The sequence below is a fragment of the Pipistrellus hanaki genome, assembly GCF_964339955.1.
Source record: "Pipistrellus hanaki genome assembly, chromosome: 8".
Lineage (NCBI taxonomy): Eukaryota > Metazoa > Chordata > Mammalia > Chiroptera > Vespertilionidae > Pipistrellus > Pipistrellus hanaki.
The window spans coordinates 12,439,697-12,458,639 of NC_140510.1; the positions used below are offsets into that span (position 1 = coordinate 12,439,697).

The 18,943-nt window shown below is 38.9% G+C and overlaps 1 pseudogene across 1 annotated transcript in view; it reads left to right on the forward strand.

Annotated features, from left to right (window-relative positions):
• The window catches only part of LOC311626596 (large ribosomal subunit protein P1-like), a 35,338-nt pseudogene extending 18,701 nt beyond the window's left edge, over window positions 1-16,637 (forward strand). The window contains exons 2-3 of the transcript XR_014797064.1: window positions 12,937-13,003; window positions 15,393-16,637. The product of XR_014797064.1 is annotated as a large ribosomal subunit protein P1-like (transcript). The remainder of the gene's footprint in view (window positions 1-12,936; window positions 13,004-15,392) is intronic.
• Window positions 16,638-18,943: the final 2,306 nt, after the last annotated feature.

Sequence of the window (18,943 nt, forward strand, 5' to 3'; positions counted from 1 at the left end):
TTTCAAAATAACAACCTTCTGCACCCTAGACATATAACCAACCTCAACCAGAGGAAAAAAAGTCATAATTATTATCTACTTTAGTTACAAAGGCCTGTTTGTCAAGTTTCCAGTTAGGAATTACTCTTCTAAAATGTTTACATTCTTGAAGCACAATTTTGAATATTAAATCCAGCAGTATCTTGGTATAAAATTTGAACAAATGCTAACCTGTGTACAGGTAAATGTGGTGGGTGAAATTCTAGTTCACAAGAAAACAGACATGGAGAGCTTCCAGTTCTATGGGAATAAGAAATGCAGAGGAAGACCAACATGGGGACATAAATAAATCAGCCTCCTATCCCTCCTGCGAAGATCAATGATTGGATAGCTACCCTCAAACAAAACTTCCAGAGTTCACTTTGGAAATTTTAGCCTCATAATAGAAATAAGACATCTGAGAATAATTGCCTAAGAAAATTAGGATGATAACTGCATTTTGGCCTGCATCCCCCCATCTCCCGCCAAGCTGGCTTCTTTCAACATCACAAAGGAACTCCTCAGCCAGAGAAAGTCTCCCTCACCAGGATAGGCAGTGTTGGGTGAATTACCAGCTTCCCCAGCCAGTTCAAGGTACTGCATGAAAGTCTTCTAGAATTTGCCCCACCCAGACCAATGCAGCTGAAATGTATAGGAGGAGGAATAAGAAAAACAGAAACTCTTATCAGCACACATGCACTAGGAGTGACTGTTCACATAAGCCTGCTCTACAGACAAATTCAGCAGATTTCCCCACTGACGAAACCAACAGCCAACACAGCCACTGTGAACCCCCTGCAGACTTCACCCATTTTGCCCCATAGTTATTTGGGCCACTGATGCCAGCTGCCTGAGTCTCCCCAATCTCTCCTCCCAACCTTGCCCCCCAGGATCTCAGGAATCAAACCAGCAGCTGTCCCAGGCCTCTGGGCTATCCTGGGATCAGAAGCTGGCCACTTGAGTACCTCACTACCCCTGCAACAAAGCAGCAGCGTTTGCTCAGGCCTCTGTGGCCCTGCAAATCCAAGATGCTGGCCTCCACACTTGAGGCTGATCATCACAGCTGTGCTGTACTCAGGGTTAGCCCCTCCAGCTGTGCATCTGAATCCCACCAGCCTAATACTCATCATCAGCCTCCACTGCAGTGCAGAGCCAACAACCAGGATTCCTGCAGCTGCTCACGGGCTCCCATCCAGACCTGCTTTCTGTGATTGGCCAGCACTGCCATGCCCACCTGTGCTAAGCCCCTCCTACTGCATACCTCCAGTCTGATACCCATCAACAGCCTCATCGCAGAGTGCATACTTAAAAGAAGAGTGGGAAACCACTGGGCAGCATGCTGACAGCCAGAACCTCTGCACCTGCAGGTGGCCCTGGCACAGCACTTGCTGTTTGCCTAAAAACCAGCCCCCATCACTATACAGTACCTGCATCTGAGTGTGTGCACACCGCTAGCTCTGGTCACCAATTCTGTTTGCCCTGATTCCTAGCCACTTGTATTGGAAGAGATGCCTAGGACCCATCAGTCTGTGCAATCACTGCACACTTCCCACATTACTTGCTAAAACTACACAGTTGTCAATGCTATGGACCCTAATAGCTTGGGCTGAAGAGGTATCACATACCCCACGCATGGTGCAGACTGCAGCACCAGACCTGCGGTCAGAGCCATGTCCCTGCATACCCACCCTCTTCAGTTGAAAGGCTTCCCTTATTGAAGTCAGTCCAAAAAGTACGGAGAAGGTAACAGAAAACTATGGAAGATAGCAAAGATAAAAAATAATGAGGGGAAAATGACTCCACTAAAGGAATACTGGGGAAAAAAGTCTGTCACTGACTTCAAAGAAATGGAGATACAGCAATTGCTAGATAAAAAATTCAAAATAATTACTTTAAACCTAATCAGAAAGCTATAAGAGCACACAGATGAACACTTTAACAATATCAGAAAAACAATAAGAACAAAATGAAGAATACAATGACTGAACTGAAGAATTCAACAGGGAGTTATACCAGACTTGAACAAGAAGAAAGAATTAATGAGTTATATGAAAGATCTAGTAATAAATTTACCCAACCAAAAGAGCAATTATTAAAAAGAAAAGAAAGGAATGAAGACAATCTGTGAAACTTATGGAAAACCATCATGGAAATGATGTATGTATCACTGGAGTCTAAGAAGAAGAGAGGGAGAAATGGATAGAAAGCTCACTTAAAGAAAGAGTGGCTGGGAAATTCCCAACCCTGGGGAGAGATCTGGACAACAAAATACATGAAACCAATAGGTAATCCAAAAAAAATCCTAACCTGAAACCAGTATGTCTATACAAATTATAATTAAAACTGTCTAAAATCAAAGAGAAAGAAAAAAATTTTAAAGCAGCACTGAAAAGAAAAGTGCCTTACAAGGAAATCCCCAAAGGCAATAAAATAAATGGTGCTGGGAAACTGGATATTCACTAGTGAAACAATGAAACTAGACCCCTACTTTTCACCACACAAAAATTAATTCAAAATGGAGTCAAGACCTAAATGTGATTCATGAAACACCTAGAAGAAAACATGGGGAAACCGCTTTTACATTAGGCTTAGCAACATTATTTTGCACATAAAATCAAAATCACAAGCACCAAAAATTAAATAAATAAGTGGGAAATATGGGCAGAAAAAGTGAATAGATTTTTTTTCTAAATTGGACATACAAATGGCCAGCAGGTATACGAAAATATGTGGGACAATCCTAAGCATCAGGGAAATGCAAATCAAAACCACAATGAGATAGCACCTCCACTTGTTAGAATGGCTGTCATAAAAAAGACAAGCTATACAGGTATCGGTAAAGATGTGGGGAAAAGAGAACCCTTGTGTGCTGTGATGTGGGAATTTAAATTTGTGCAACCACTATGGAAAATAGTATGTCATTTTCTCAAAACTTAAAAATAAAGCTGCCATAGGACCCAATAATCTCATTTATAAGTAAAAGCAATAAATAAATGAAACATGGTGTTAAAGAGATATATGCCCTTCCATGTATATTGCAGTTTTATTTACAATAGCCAAGGTAGGGAAATAACTTTACTGTATATCTTTGGATATATTAACAAAGAATTTGATACATACACATACACACAAATAAATGCACGTACAATGGAACCTTATTCTGCCATGAGGAAAAAGAAAATCCTACCATTTGCTACAAGTTGCATGAAAGTTAAAGGCATTATGCTTGGTGAAATATGTCAGAGAAAGACAAATACTGTATAATAATTATATGTGGAATCTAAACAAGTCAAATTCATAGAAACAAATCATAGACTGCTGGTTATCAAGACTAGGGTGTGTGTGCGGAGTAGTGGTCAAAGTGTGCAACCTGTTTTATAAGTTGAGTGTGTTCTGGGCATCTAATGCACACCGTGATGACTATAGCTAATGCCATATTCCCAATTGCAAGTTACTATGAGAGTAGATTGATAAATGTCTTACCATAAAAAAAAAAAAAAGATAGTTATGTAAAGTAACGGAGATGTTAGCTAACACTAGGTGGTAATCATTTTGCAATATATAAGTGTATTAAATAAACACAGTGTATACCTTTACACTTAAAAATGTATGTCAATTATACCCCAATAAGGCTGCAAACATAGATTTTAAATTTAGAGACTAAAAAAGGAATTGTTGAACCTGAACAAAAGAATGTCACTCAGGGAAATATGCTGACTCTTTAGGTCTCAACAAGAAAACTATTAGTTTAGTGAATTATATAGCAGAGTTCTAAGTCTTTTTGTTCTGGGCTTTTCTAATAATTATAACAGAATCAGACTTAGGATGGATGCTAAGCTAACTAGAGACCTGTGAAAAATATATTTGCTAGAGGGACTCTTAACAGTATGAATTACATGATGGTAAGTTTCCTGTATTTCTGTTATATTTCCCTGCTCCTATTTCTTCCAGCCTGCCGTTAAAGGCAGAATAAAGCCATCAGTGTGCACCCGCCGAGGGTTGGATGATCTGCAAGAGAAGCTCTGTTCTAAGGCCAATGAACAGGAAGGTTAGTCCCTCTGGGCAGTCCTGTTCCTAGAGCTGCAATGCTGTGGTCGCAGTAACCACTGAGGCACAGAAAACCCTGACACACAGAAGTGCTCCTTTCCAACCGGAGAAACTGTGGCCCAGAAAATTCTGCCGGGGGAGTCACTGTTTTTTACTTCTCAGTATCCTCTTGCCACTTGGACACAGCACAGTCTAGTCTGAGGAACTGCACAGCAAAATGGTTATTTCATAGCCTTGGCTTACTAGACAGAGAACTAGGAAAGGGAGTCTGGAATCCGGAGAATGTTGGGTCCATCAAAGAGAGGAGTTCAAGAATAGAATCCAGAACAGAAATCAGATCCACCAAAGCAGCAAAGAAAACCTGTTGTATAATTCATCAAAGAACCAAAATAATTGGTTAAAAGTGATTTTTTTTTTTAAAAAGTTTTAGGCTGAAAGATGACTCTTAAAATAGAAATACTCTGAAGAAGAAACTAGGTTAATTTTTCTACCATTTCCCAGTAGATATAAAAATCCATCCTTTTATGTAGGGGAATGAAATAAAATTGTGAAGTAGAATCTGAATTATAATCTGATTATTATTGCTGACTAATTATATTGCTTAAATAAGTCAGCTGTCCCTGCTGCTCTTTTATTTTTTAATCATTTTATTTTATTTTTCAATTACAGTTGATGTGCAATATTATATTGGTTTCAGGTGTACATCCTAGTGATTAAATATAACTTGCTAAGTAATGGTACCAATAAATCTTGTACCCATCTAACCCATCCATAGTTGTTAGAATACTATTGACTATATCCGCTTATGCTATGCTTTACAACCCCATGACTATTTTTTCACAACCAATTTGTACTTCTTAATCCCTTCACCTTTTAAAAAATTAATATTAGGTAGAGGAAGAAAAATATGCCCCCACACTGGAGCTCAGAGGGAATGAGTCCCAGTAAGTCTGTGTGGTGGGCCTTTAAGAGAAACTGCCTGGGGCTCCAGTACACTTCTGTCTTAGCCACAATTTCCACTGGTTTTTACATCCAAAAGTTGTAGAAACTTCTCCTCCTGGCATTTGGACTCTGGGTTTGGGGGCCTAGTGTGTGGATGAGACCCTCTCACTCTTCACGGAGGACTTCCACAACTGATACAGCCATCCCAATGTTTATCCACCACATGTGGGTGTTGGACCAGCCCTTTCGGCATCTCTGTCCCTTCTGCCAGTCTTGATGAGGATTCTTTTTTTTATTTAAAAAAATATATATATTTATTGATTTCAGAGAGGAAGGGAAAGGGGGAAAGAGATAGAAGCATCAATGATGAGAGAGAATCATTGATTGGCTGCCTCCTGCACACCTCTTACTGGGTATTGAGCCTGCAACCTGGACATGTGCCCTTGGCCAGAATCGAACCTGGGGCCCTTGAGACTGCAGGCTCACACTCTATCCACTAGGCCAACCAGCAAGGGTGGCTTCTTTTTTCAAATCCCTAGTTAGAGCACTTTTATTTGGCTAGATTTCAGGCAATTCTGAATGATGGCATTTCTGCAGAGTAGTTGTAATTTTTATACGATTGTGGGAGGATTTAAACACCACCTTTTCCTGTGCCACCATCTTGAGTGGAAGTCCCCCATTGTTTTCTTTATGCTAAAAATATAGAATTTATGATAAATATAATTGTTTTTAAAAATCTTTTGATCATATAACAGTAAGAACATAAAGCAGACCAATTACCTTTCCATATAAATATTTCTACATCTATATATGTTACAGGAATGGTTAAACTTATCCTTAATGGTTCTTGATTTTTCATTAGAATTGGATAGTATTTTCATATGTATTAACCTATTTTATTCAAATGTAACTCCAGGGAGACAAGCAAAAATAATGTCACATTTGCATATTATCTTTGAATTTATGTATTTCCTATTCATTATTTTATTACAGTGGAAGATATCGGAAATATTATTCTCATATTTTACAACTGAGGATATTGAGGGTCAAATAGTTTAATTGGATGATATGTCCAAGGCTGCATTTTATAACAGGAAGCAAAACTAGAGACAAAAAATAGTTTGCCAGTGTCAAGTGCTCTTTCTTTATGTCATGCTGCTATATATTGAAAGATAAAATGGCCAACTGAAGGCTTTACTAATTCTCAGTTATGAATAGGATTCAGTTGCCCTGCCTCCAGGCCAAGCCTCTTTAATTTCTAATATATATGATTTTTTAGCCATTATTTAATCATAGGACCTTGGGCAAATTATAGTATCTTTTAGAACCTTAAATTTTAGTTCCATAAAATAGGAATACCAACATCAGCCTTGCAGGGTTATTATAAAAATTAGAGTTCCTATGAAGAAGGCATTTTTACAGTGTCTAAAATAGAAGCACAATGCTATAATAAATATGATTACTTCATTATTGTTTCAGTGCCTATTTTATATTGCTTTCATGGATGTTGAGACAGTTTAAGAGTCCCTGGTGCTCTGCTTCTTGGGCATATTCTGTCAACACCAGTCTGATTTCTCTACCCAGATGTCATAGCCACTTGTACAAACACTCATGAACTGAGACCCTGACATTCATGTCTTACCCTGGTGGAAAGTCCCCAAAAATTTCCCGTGGAAATAATTTTTACTGAAGAGTCATAGATATATCAGTGCTCTCAAATGCAGTCTGGTCACTGCCATGAGCTTACATGCATATGTATTACCTAGAGCTTCCTAATCTGAGCATGCCTGAGATTTAATATTGGTTTGTGTGGAAAAAAAAAAAATAAATAAATAAATAAGTCTTTAAGTCAGATAGACACAGGATCAAATGCTAACTCTGCACCACAATAGCGATGTAATCTTGGGTATGTTGTTGTTTAATTTCTTTGTTTCTCAGATTCTTTTTTGTTAAAATAAGTTACATACATTTTTTTTTTCTTTATTTAAAAGGTTTGTTAGAATTCAATTTAATGAGACAATTGTGTACTACATTTTTCCTCCCTTTGGTAATTGGGTGGCTTCCTTTTTTTGTTTTATTTTTCTGGTTTTTTGCACACTCCCTGTGTGTTCCCAAATATGATAAATTTGTTATCCTCAAGTCACAGGCCCTGCCAAGATACTTCTAATCTTGACTGTGGTAAACAACAATTTACATGTATTGAGGCATTGCTAATATCAGACTTAGTAAACATTTCATTACTTGCACTGAGTTTTTAAATACTCATTACAACCACTTAAGGTATGGACCAAGATTATCCTATATAATAAAAGGGTAATATGTTGACCAAACATGGAAAGACACATTGGTATTATATGCACTGACCACCAGGGGGCAGACATTCAATGCAGAAGCTGCCTCCTGATGGTCAGTGTGTTCCCAGAATGATGCTTCATTGTGCAAGCATCAATTGTTCTCAGCCAGTGATCCCCCTTGTGGCTGAGACAGTACTAAGGATGTCTGGTGTTTCCATGGGGTTCCCGGAGACATCCCTCAAGGTTTCCTGGACTGTGAGAAAGTGCAGGCAGGTCTGAGGAGCCTCCCCCCCACCCACCAAGCGCATGAATTTCATGCACCAGGCTTCTAGTTTCACTAAATAATTTAAGAAACTAAAACTTAGGAAGTCAAATAAATAAAGGCAAAGCCAGGACATAACCTATTAGCATCTGAATAAAATTGTGCTTAAACTACCTAGCTAAATGACTTCCTCTAGCAAATATGAGCAGCCTTCCCCACTCCTAAATTTCCAGAACCTGCTGAGGGAGCCCTGGGGTCCTTAAGGCCACATCCTCAGCACAGCACTTTAAGATAACAGGAAGACAATACAATGCTAAATATGCAGCACAAGGAGCTCCCTAATTTTGAAAAGGGAAACACAGGGTGAGCTTGGAGTCTCCAATTACCATATGAAAATGATCCATGAAGAAAGATGCCAAATAGTTCTTACCTGGCGCTCATCACACCATGGATTTTCAGAAGTCATTTCCTAGCCATTTAGAAACATCAACAGAACAGCAGAGACAATTTCACAACAAATGTGTCATGATAGATTTGCTATTTGAGACTCCTAAATGGCTTGATTTCCTGAATTTATTATAGCCATTGGAGACATTTCCTCTTATGAAGTGCAAGCATCAATTGTTCTGTAACATCCACAACAATGATAATTTGTTGTCTTTCTGTCATTGTGCAGTTTAATTCCAGAATAAGCAAAACAATGAAGCATCATCATCCTAATTCATATAATTTGAGAAAGCAAAAACAGTTGTATAATAAGGAAAAGCAAGATCAGAAAGGAACACTGTGTACTTTGTATTAACTTCGAAAGTTAATAAAGAGAAAAAAAGTATATGGGCAGGATTGAAGGTGGAGATTGTTAAAAATTATATACAGTAGTCCTCTATTATCCACAGGGCTAGGTTCTAAGACCTTTACTGGATGTCTGAAACTACAGATGGTACTGAATCCTATATATACTATGTTGTCTTCCTATACATGCATACAGTAAAGTTTAATTTATGAATTAGGAAGAGTAAAAATTAACAGCAATAACTAATAATAAAATAGAACAATTACAAAATACAATGTACTAAAAGCAAAGTGAATGTGGTCTTTCTTTCTCTCCAAATACCTTGTGTTGTAGCTACAGCATGTATACTCTGGACATAGGGATGATTCGCGTCCTGGCAGGACAGAGAAAGATGAAGCAAAATTTCATTATGTTATTTATTACATAAATCTTGAGTAATTGATGAGTTGTTTATTTCTAGAATATTCTATCTAATAGCTTTGGATCACAGTTGACTATAATAATGAAAACTGTGGAAAGAGAAGATGCAGATAAAGGAGGCTGCTATACCTGATTCTCCTTTGCAAATCAGATCACATTTGATCTGTTCAGTATAGTATATATTAATATTATTTTGAAACTCTGAAGTTAAATATTAGGACTAAACTATATATCAGGCAATGATGTGTTAACTAAGATCTTTGAATAAACCTACATAATGTGTATATTGCTTTAAATTTTACAAGCTACTACTTTATCTGTATATCCTTAGTAAACTGGTATATAACATAGTATCAGTAAATGCTTCTTGTATAAATATAAGGACATTTTCACATTATTCTACTCATTTTTATAATAACCCAGTGAAGTATGTATTATTGCCATTTCCTAATTTGGGGGAGAAGTTAATTAGTCTAAAGTAACAGGAGTTGCTTGGGTCACCCAGGGGCAGGTGAGAACTTGAGCACAGTAACTTCTCTAACTTCAAAACCAAAACCAGGTTCTGAGAAAGACAAGTAGCACATGATTTCAGTTATATGTGCAATCTAATGAACAAAATAAACTAATTAATAAAATAGAAACAGCCTCATGGATAGAGAACAGAGTGACAGCTTGTCAGATGGGGGCAGGCTGCAGGGCTGGATGAAATAGGTGACAGGATTAAACAAAACAAACAAAATATCCATAGACAAAGAACAGTATGGTGTTTACCAGAGGGAAAAGGAGGTGGGAGAGGTAGGGTAAAGGGCAGATAAATGGTGATGGGAGGAAACTTGACTTTGGACGGTAACACACAATACAATGTATAGATGATGCATTATAGAATTGTACACCTGAAGCTTCAATAATTTTATTTACTACTCTCACCCCAATGAAATAAAACAAAGAAACAAAAAACAGGTTCTTTCCATCACACTTTGCAGCTTAGCTCTGGAGAGAATATGACCTAATCTGCAAAATACTAGACAGCATAACCAACATTTATGTAAATAATGCCTTATGTTTTCATCCCAGAATTCCAATGTAAAATATAATTTTCAGATGCCTTTTGTTATCTTGTTTCAAAGCTTTAGGTATATCCTAGGGAACAGGCATGCTAAAAACAAGATAAAAAATCCTATTAATTATAACTTGAATAAAAAAGACTTTCCTTGGAAACTCACTTAAGAAGAAAGGATTAGTGTTTATATATAGATGTTTTGTAAAGTTTGAACAAAAGAAAATATAAAAATTTATATATATATATTATATATATGTTAAAATATATATATGTGTGTGTAAAAATATATATTATTGCATGCAATAATCCTTAAAATAATATTCAATTGACTGCTTATTAAATTCAGGTGCAGCAAATTCACTCTATTTTATTAAGTCGTGTTTTCTGATCCAGGAAATTACTGCAAGGTACAAACACTATATAGTAAGTTTTAAAAAAATAAATACAAGATATTTGCTGAAGGGTGCAAGTACCATGACATAATCAAATTGTGAAGTTTAGAAAATTATCAACATAGAAGACCAGGGTCTCTAGTCGCACTAATGAAAAGATGCTTGAGGAATTTGAGTGGAAAAATAATTTCTGTGAATATATTTGTAATTGGGATGATGGGGGTTTGATCAAAGAAAAGAGTAGTTTAGCCAAAACCGGTTTGGCTCAGTGGATAGAGGGTCAGCCTGTGGACTGAAGGGTCCCAGGTTCGATTTCGGTCAAGGGCATGTACCTTGGTTGCGGGCACATCCCCAGTAGGAGGAGTGCAAGAGGCAGCTGATGGATGTTTCTCTCTCACCAATGTTTCTAACTCTCTATCTCTCTCCCTTCCTCTCTGTAAAAAATCAATAAAATATATACATAAAAAAGAAAAGAGTAGTTTGTAAAAGTAACCATTGTTCTTCATAATAACCTGAATTTCTACTTATTCAAGATTTCTCCCATTAGGGTTTTCTGTAACCCTCCCCTTCCCCTATTAAGATGATTAATAAGTTCCCAAACCTCACTGCTGTTCTGGGTATTACTCCTTTTTCTTCCCGTGATGCCCCTGTGTACATAACATTTAAAAATAACAAATGTATGTACCTTTCCTTATGTTAATCTGCCTGCTCTCAGTTGTTTCACAGACTCAACTATCAATTCTAGGAAGATAGAGGAAAACTTTTCATTCTCTACAGTCCTAATTCCATTCTTTTAAGAGCACAGAAGCCATTTTTGTTTTTTCTTTTTTCTTTTTCCTTTTTTTCTTCATGGAATGATGAGGCAGAAAACACACACACACACACACACACACACAGCACAAAAATAAACAAAATGACTGATACTTGTAAAAGACTTGGATTACTATCTGGCATCTAGTAAGCTTCTGATAAAAGGTAACTGTTGTTATTACTAGTTGCCTAATTTAAGGGAAGGTACAAAGTGTTCCTAAGCACCAGATTCTTCTATTGTAGAATGAAGATCCGTTCATCAGTCATTCTAGAAATATTTAGGAGTCTAATAAGGATCAATCCTTATGTGGGACAGTGGTACTAGTAGCTACTTCACACTGATTTTAGAAAGACTAAGTGAGGTAATAAATACTAGATCATCAACACCATGCCTGCTGGTGGGTAAGAATTGGTACGTGTTAGATGGTGATAGGGAGTGGTGGTGGCTGTCATGGAGAATTATGTATTGCTGTTATACAAATTCAAGAATATTACAAAACAACAACAACAAAACAACAAAGTCAAGCAGAGATCCAGGAAATAAATTCAAGGAAGGGTAAAGGATAACAGAAGGGCCTGCAGTAAATGACTTGTCCCTGATGCAGGACCAAATATCAACTCAACTTTTCAGATTTTGTCAATAATTTGGAGCAGAAATCCAGAATACAACAAAAAGGGTGATGGAGGTGACAGAAACTAGGCAATACTAAGGATCAGAGCAAAATTGGAGATAGAATATAGTTGACCACATCAAACTACAGAAGAAAAACAAACAAACCACCAATGACATAAAAATGTTTGATTAAAATAATATAGTGCCCTGGCTGGTGTGGCTCAGTTTGTTGGAGCATCACCTCATACACCAAAAGGTTGTGAGTTTGATTCTTTGTCAGGGCACATACCTAGGTTGCCGGTTAAACCTCTGATTGTGGTACATACAGGAGGCAACCAATTGATGTTTCTCTCTCACATCGATGTTTCTCTCTTCCTTCATCTCTATCTAAAAATCAATAGACAAACAAATAAATATAGTGGGTTATGGTGGGCACTGAGATCCCTACATTCAAATGAGGCAGGAGAAAGGAAATGATAATTCAGCATCACTGGTGAGATACCCAGACTTTAGCGACCTTATCCTGGTGTCTGCTCTTGATATGGTCACTGCATGGGTGAATCCTGGAACTCTGTTAAAGTTTCTATCTCCTCCACTGGGCTTAAGCAAAAGCACATGTAGACAACAGAGCAAGGGTGTGTGAGCTTGGCATGAGATGAGAGGGGTTGGAGAGATTCAGCTTTCTATTAAGTGAGTGAATTTGTCGAATGAATGAATGAATGAACCAAGTAGAAAAAGTGGGAAAGTACTAGTAGACACCCTTGTCTAGTGGCAAGAGCCCAGGATTAGGAAACAATAACCATGGTAGAAGTAGTTATTAAACTTTTTTTTTCTTCATTAGAGGGTTATATTGAACTAGATGTTAATTACCAAATAAACATGATGTGTTCTTAAAATCTTTCATCTATAAAAAAGAGTCTTATACTAGGTAATACCTTAAATGATTTCAATTAGTAAATTTAAAAAAAGAATAACTAGTGACTTTCTGATCACTGGAGAACCACTCTAATATCTATAATGCTAGCATTCAAGGATAGAGGAAACATCAATGATATAGATTCATTGTGCAATATTTTTTAGCTTCCAAAAGGTGGTGATATTCATAGACACACTTAGAAAATAGCAAATCCTGTCTACCTCATAAATATTTTAGAAAAGTGTCTATTATTACACCTAAATATTAACCATTCAACAAATCCATCAAAAGAAAGTTTCTCTCTCTCTGTCTCTCCATTGTTTTCTGGATTTTTGTCTCAACCCTACCAACATGCCGTGGTGCCTGCAGCTTTCCCCATCACTGCCTCTCAGATGCCAGAAAAGCATGTGTGCAGCCTTGTGGGAACCAGTAGGTGGTATGGCTAACAGACACCCGGGCCACAGTGTTAGGGATTTCCCTGTTGAGAGGAAGAAATATAAATGGGTTGGAATTATTGGCAAACACCACTGTGCTCCTTGATCTTTTCATTTCTATTCTCCCTCCATTTTAAGCATTGTGACACCCTGTGAGTCCTGACCGAGGCAGAAGAGAATGCTTTGGCCTAAGTGTTCTCAACCTGGCATCAGAAGTGCTGAGCTTATACAATTCGAGAGCGTATATTTCCCCAGCCAAATGGGTTCATTCAGGAACAATGTGGAGTCTCATGGTGAGCCACAGGCATGTCTAAAGAAACAAAGGAGAGGAAGGCTCTTGTATGGATGTGCCAGGGACTTTTGTAAACGAAGAGTCCTTAGGAGGAGACTAAAATTTTAAAGTGTAGTGCCTTATTGGCTGAGTTATGGCCAGCTGCCATTGACTGGACTGTTACAGGGCAAAGAGAAACCTTTATTTCTTCCTGCCTAGACAGTAAGACAGTACAGTAGTGCCTCTTCCTATCAGAGATGCAAGGCACATTTCTGGCTTTAGGGGTCAGTAGTGAGCTGGCATGAGCATGAGAGTTCTCTCTCCTAGGCTCCCTACTCCATTTTAAATTAGGTTTCTGTTTATTAGTTTTTTCAAATAGTAAAGTTTTAGGTGTCCAGGGTCAAACATCGGTAAACTGAGAAATATGTACATCTCTGGAACCTATGGCAAAGAACTTGGGGATTTGTACTCCATTTTTTTTTTTTTTTTTTTTAGATTCAACATCAAAATGGTTCCTAACTTCCTTTGACTCTGTAATCATTGCTTGGGACCACTCTTTACAAAGGGCAACTGTCACAACATTACTCTGTCTACAAGTTTTAGCTCACAAAGTGACAGCCCAGAGGTCGAGATAAAATCAAACAGAGAAATTCCTTTTAAAATATAATTTTAAGGTAATTTGACCAAAAGAGGGAACATTGTTGCCATTGGAGTAAGAAACAAAGCAAAGTTATTCCCTAGCTGGTTTAGCTCAGTGGAGAGAGTGTCTGCCTGTGGACCAAATAGTCCTGGATTCGATTCCAGTCAAGGGCATGTATCTGGGTTTCAGGCTCTTCCCTGGCCTGGGCCTTGGTTGGGGCTCCTGCAGGAGGCAACCAATCTATGTGTGGCTCCCACATCGATGTTTCTCTCACCCTCTCCCTCTCTTTTCCACTCTCCCTAAAAATCAATGGAAAAATATTCTCAGGTAAGGATTAATAAAAAATAATAATAAAATAAAGCAAAGTTATGGAAGCTTATATTTGTTCATTTTCAAGAAAGAGAAGAAGGGCAGAAGAGTTCTCTGACAGTGGCATTGTGATTGGCTTCATACAGACTCATCTCATGCTGGGTTTCTGACAGTTTGCTGGCTTCTGTATCTTGCTTGAAAATCTGAGCCTGCGGAGAACCTTTTGATGGCATGGTTATCTTCTCCTCTGGGAACATTATTCTCTTCAAGGCAGATCCTGCGGATGCCCCAACACAGGTGTTTCTGCACGTGACCTGGCTAAACTAGTGGCACACGGATGAATTCCAGAGAGGGCACCTTGTAATTCAACCAGTGACATCACAAAAACCAGGCACAGTGTGCCCTGCCATCCCTTGCGCTGATACGTACACATTTTCTAAAATTGTAGAGACGATGAAGTATGTGAAAGATTGCTTTCACATGTAACCCCATGTAGGATAGAAAGGGAAAAAGACAAAGTACCCAGGGAGGATCCCTTTCCCAGTCCTGATCACATCTTACTGAAATGAACTATTTGCCTATTTGCAAAGTAAACGACTCATCCCTTCTGGGTAAGATGTTTGTTTCATTATTCTATTTGTAGCAATTCTGGTACATAATAGACATCTACAATAGTGTGATTTTACTGATCAAGAAACACAAAATAAAACAGAATGATATAGGATAAATTTGAAAATAAGTTATTTGATAGAGAAGATATTGAGTTGGATATGTTCCTTATGTGAAATGGATTTCAGCTAAATTGCACTTAGTGAAATACTGTGGCATTAATACACAACCAGAGAGACATGTCAGTATTTGACTTGGGGACAGAAACATTTCAATGATTTTTTTTTCATGCATTAACACACCAACAGGCATCACAACGAACAGAAAGTAATAAATTTACACATAAATAAAATTGCAAAGTAAAAATTGCAATAATTGGTAAGTAATAAATGATGAAATAGGAAATAGAGCACATAAGGAAGATCAAAAGTTGATACTCGCAATTAAAATAAAACACACCTTTATAAATTTAGTAAAGCAAACATCCCAATAGAAACAGGCAAATGAGACATACAAATGGTAAATGATCATATTTTTAAAATGAAATCTCTGCTTCTCCCAGCTTCTGGAAGGTGCTCGGCCCAGAGAAGCTATGGCCACATTGTGGTGAGCCCCTCGCCTGACCCTGCGACTAGCACCTTGCTGGGAGGTGCTCTGCCACTACATGGCCTCTGGCTGGGAGCTTGCCTGCATCTACGGGGCCCTTATCCTGCATGACAGTGACAGAGGACAAGATTTATGGCCTGGGGGACTCATCTGCAAGGAGGGGCAGGTGGACCTGCCCCAGCAGCTGGTTCTGCACCAGCAGGAGGTCCTGCCCCCACCACTGCTGCCCAGCTGAGGAGAAGAAAGTGGAGGCAAAGAAAGAAGCTTCTGAGGAGCTGCCGATGACATGGGCTTTGGGCTTTTTGACTAAAGTTCTTTTGTAACACATACAATAACAAGCTGAACTCTGGAATAAAAATTAATCTCTGTAGGAATCAAAGAAATACAATTTTAACTAAAAATGTATTGTTCCATATGAAAGGAGAAATAGAAGGTTGCCAGGTAAGACATCCAGGGGCGGTAAGAGCACAGTGAGCCGGGTTGTTTAATATGCAGCTGTGGGATGTGCTTCTCGTGCCCATTATACAAATTAGGAATTAAACTGTCCATAGCAAAGCTAAAGTGGTAGTGACTTAAACTATTTAGGTGTTTGATTGTCTCACATAAATGAGAAACCTGGAGATGGAGAATCTGGGGATGGAATGGCAGCTGCTGATCAATACATTCTCATTCCCTGTTCTGTCTCCCTCCCTCCCACAATGCAGTTCCTGTGTGCAGGCACTCTGAGCCATTCCCAGGTTGCTGTTTATTTTCCATGTGCAGCTGCTGAAACTCCAGGCCTGTGACAACATTTCATCACATTCCAATGCTAAATGCCAAAGGGAACAGTGCCAAGCGGGTCAGTCTTCTCTGAACAGAACCTTCCATGGGTCCATCTTCTGTTAGGTTTTACTGCCAGAGCTGCACTGCATGACAGTCTGCAGGCATGGAGAGAGTGGAAGTGGGTGGACAATGAGCAGTCCCTATCATAGCCTCAAAAGTTCATGCATATCCAACCCATCAGTATTTCAATATCACTTATTAGTTATGTAATCCAATATATAAATTTTAAAAAAGGTTTTTAATAATATGTTATTCAAACTAATAGTTACAACTGTAAAACTAGAAACAATCTGTTCAATAATAGTGGGATGGTTAATTCAATCACAGTATGTTCACATAATTCACATACTAAAATATGGCTTGCAAATATTTCAGCAAATAAAGCTAAGAATTTATAATATTATGGGGAGAAAAAACCTTAAATCTCTACCTATGTATATTTCCACACATACACAAAATGCACATAAAATGTATAAACTGCTACTGATTGACTTGCAAGGTTGTATAAATGTTTATTTACTTATCTTTGCTTATTTATGTTTTCCAAAATATTATACAACTAGAGGCCCGGTGCATGAAAATTCTTGCACTGGAGGTGGGGTCCCTCAGCCCTGCCAGACTTTCTCACAGTTAGGGAGCCCTCAGGGACAGGAGGGGATCCAGCAATCAGGGAACAGCGATGCCCCATTATGCCTCTGCTGCTGTCACTGCTGGCAGCCCAAGCCTCAGCCAAATCTGGTTACCTGAGCCTCAGGCAGTTCTGGGTGGTTGGGTAGTGCAAGCCTTGGGCTGGCCCTAGGCAGCTGGCAGGGCTGAGGGGACTGGGAGCCACCATCCTGTGACTGTGGGCTTTGCCGTCTTTGAGGGTGAGGCAGTCAATTAGCATATTCCCTCCTATTGGCTGTGAGTGCCACCATCTTTGCAACAGTGTGAAGCTCAATTAGCATATTCCCTCTTTATTATATAGGAGGATTGTATTAAAGGGTGAGACAAAAGTAGAATTATCATTTTTATATGTAAAATCTACAATAATAAAAGAGAAAGATGCAAATTGACCATACCTCTGCTATGCCCACAAGCCAATCAGGAGTGAGTATGCAAATTCACCCAACCAAGATGGGTGCAACCATGGAGCTAGCAGGAGGCTTGGGTTTTCCCAGTGATGGAAGAAGCCAAGCTTCCTAGACAGCCCTGGCCTCCGCTCAAGGCTATAAAGTTTCAATTATTGACGATAAATAAATCCCAGATACCAAGGCTTCCGCTTGGGTCGCCAGGGGTGTGGCTGCCTGCAAACCACCACAAGCTCCTCACCCAGGCTGCCCCACACCCCAAGAGAACCACCACCCTGATCCAGGACACCCTTCAGGGCAAACCAGTTGGCCCCCACCCATCACCAGGCCTCTATCCTATGTAATAAAAGAGTAATATGCAGATTGACCATCACTCTGACACACAAGATGGCTGCCCCCATGTGATCAAAGATCCTGCCCCCATGTGGACACAAGATGGCCACCACAAGATGGCCAGCAGGGGAGGTCATATGGGAGGGACCAGTCCTATAAGAGATGGCAGTTGGGGGTGATCAAGCCTACAGGGGAGGGCAGTTAGGGGTCACCAGGCCAGCAGAGGAGGGAAGTTGGGGATGACTGGGCCTACAGGTAAGGGCAGTTGGAAACCAGACCTGCAGGGGAGGGCAGCTAGGGGTGACCAGTCCTTCAGGGAGGGCACTTAGGGGCAATCAGGCTGGCAGGGGAGCAGTTAGGCATCAATCAGGTTGGTAGGGGAGTGGTTAGGTAGTGATCAGGCTGGCAGGAAGAAGCATTTAGGAGCCATCAGGAAGGGAGGCAGGTGAGCAGTTGGGAGCCAGCAGTCCTGAATTGTGAGAGGGATGTCCAACTGCCCATTTAGATCTGATCTTACCAGGCCTAAACTGGCAGTCAGATATCCCTTGAGGGATCCCATATTGGAGAGGGTGCAGGCTGGACTGAGGGACACACCCCGTGTGCATGACTTTCATCCACTGGGCCTCTAGTAATATAACAACTGATAAGAAATAATACAAGAATCAACTTTCTTTCATATACTCACAACTGTGGACCTACTTTTGCTCTACTCTGTATTTTTGTGTTAAACATGATAAATATATTTCTAATGAAAAGTAGTCAATGTTTATAATAGGTTCACTTCAGTGAAATTCTCAGATGTGTGAGAATTAATATTGGCCACTTTTTGTGGAGGCATATTTGAGAAAATTTATCTTCATCTTTTAAATGCCATACCTCTCACCTTCTTGGACGAACTGTTCATTGTTGCCTAGTTACACAGCGCTCTCTAGTGACAGGACAAGTTCTGCCCTCTCACAAACAGCCCTGGGTTTAGCTTTGTGAATATCATATTTTAAATATCTTAGATGTGATTTGCTTTTCAACTGTAAAATAACTTCACTTAGCATAGCATAAAATGCCTGTATTTTAATTATTTGCGATAGAAAGAATATAATTTGTTTTTAAAAATTCATGAATAAAAAATACATACTTTAAAGTAAAATTTCACTTTATGAATTACAAAATTTAAATATGTTTGAAAATAGTAAAAAATATATTGGAAACTCACTAGGTAGGAAGATGTATCCAAATACATTAGTTAATTATGATAGGGAAGTGATAATTAAAAAAAAAAAAACAG